The sequence below is a fragment of the Rutidosis leptorrhynchoides genome, chromosome 3, assembly GCF_046630445.1.
Source record: "Rutidosis leptorrhynchoides isolate AG116_Rl617_1_P2 chromosome 3, CSIRO_AGI_Rlap_v1, whole genome shotgun sequence".
Taxonomy (NCBI): domain Eukaryota; kingdom Viridiplantae; phylum Streptophyta; class Magnoliopsida; order Asterales; family Asteraceae; genus Rutidosis; species Rutidosis leptorrhynchoides.
The window spans coordinates 552,978,444-552,979,563 of NC_092335.1; the positions used below are offsets into that span (position 1 = coordinate 552,978,444).

The 1,120-nt window shown below is 37.7% G+C and overlaps 1 non-coding gene across 1 annotated transcript; it reads right to left on the bottom strand.

The window, feature by feature from the left end:
• Positions 1–729: 729 nt before the first annotated feature.
• Positions 730–836, bottom strand: LOC139903346 (small nucleolar RNA R71). Its single transcript, XR_011778171.1, has one exon. It is a non-coding gene; the product is annotated as a small nucleolar RNA R71 (small nucleolar RNA).
• Between the last annotated feature and the right edge of the window lie 284 nt (positions 837–1,120).

Below are 1,120 nucleotides of genomic sequence, written 5' to 3' on the forward strand. Positions count from 1 at the left end.
TTTAAAAACTAATAGGATATTCAGTGAATGCACCGAGCAAAACGTTCACCACCTTTTGTACGTTCACCACCTGTAACTCAATCAAGACATCTAGCTAATATTACCGCCGTTGATTTTTCTTTAGAATCGTCATCCAGTCGACCAAGTACTCCAATTCAAATTTCTAATAATCCATTTTTTGAACCCGACCTCACAATTGAGAATTCGGAGAATATTTAGGGACGATTCATAGATCCTGAACCACTAATCTTTCCTCCGGAACCACCAATCATTCAAACAGAGATTGTTGAGGAACGAACCATTAAATCAGAATCCTCTAGTGATTCAGATTCAACAAATTCAATCATGGAAAATCTGGAACCTCTAAGTATGGAAGACCGAATGAGAGCTAAACGCACTGGCCAAGGTCACGCAATTACTCATCCAGACATTAATGCGCCATATTATGAAATCAAAGGACAAATTCTACACATGGCGACTAATCAATGCCAATTTAGTGGTGCACCGAAGGAAGATCCAAATGAACATCTTCGTACCTTTAATAGGATCTGCACTCTGTTTAAAATAAGAGAAGTTGAAGATGAACAGATATATCTCATGTTATTTCCCTGGACTTTAAAGGGAGAAGCCAAAGATTGGTTAGAATCATTACCTGAAGGGGCAATTGATACATGGGACGTTTTAGTTAAAAAATTTCTTAAACAATTCTTTCCGGCATCTAAAGCCGTAAGACTTCAAGGAGAAATTGTTACGTTCACACAAAAGCCAAATGAAACTCTATATGAGGCATGGACAAGATTTGGAAAGTTATTGAGAGGATGTCCTCAACATGGTTTAGACACTTGTCAAATAGTACAAATATTCTACCAAGGATGCGACATCACTACAAGAAAAGACATAGATATAGCAGCTGGTGGTTCTATTATGAAGAAAACAGAAACTGATGCTTACAAAATTATTGATAACACTGCTTCCCACTCACATGAGTGGCACCAAGAAAAAGATATCGTTAGATCATCTAAAGCAGCTAGAGCCGATTCTAACCATGACTTAGATTCTATTTCCGCAAAGATAGATGCTGTCGAGAGACGAATGGAAAAGATGACTAAGGATATTCACT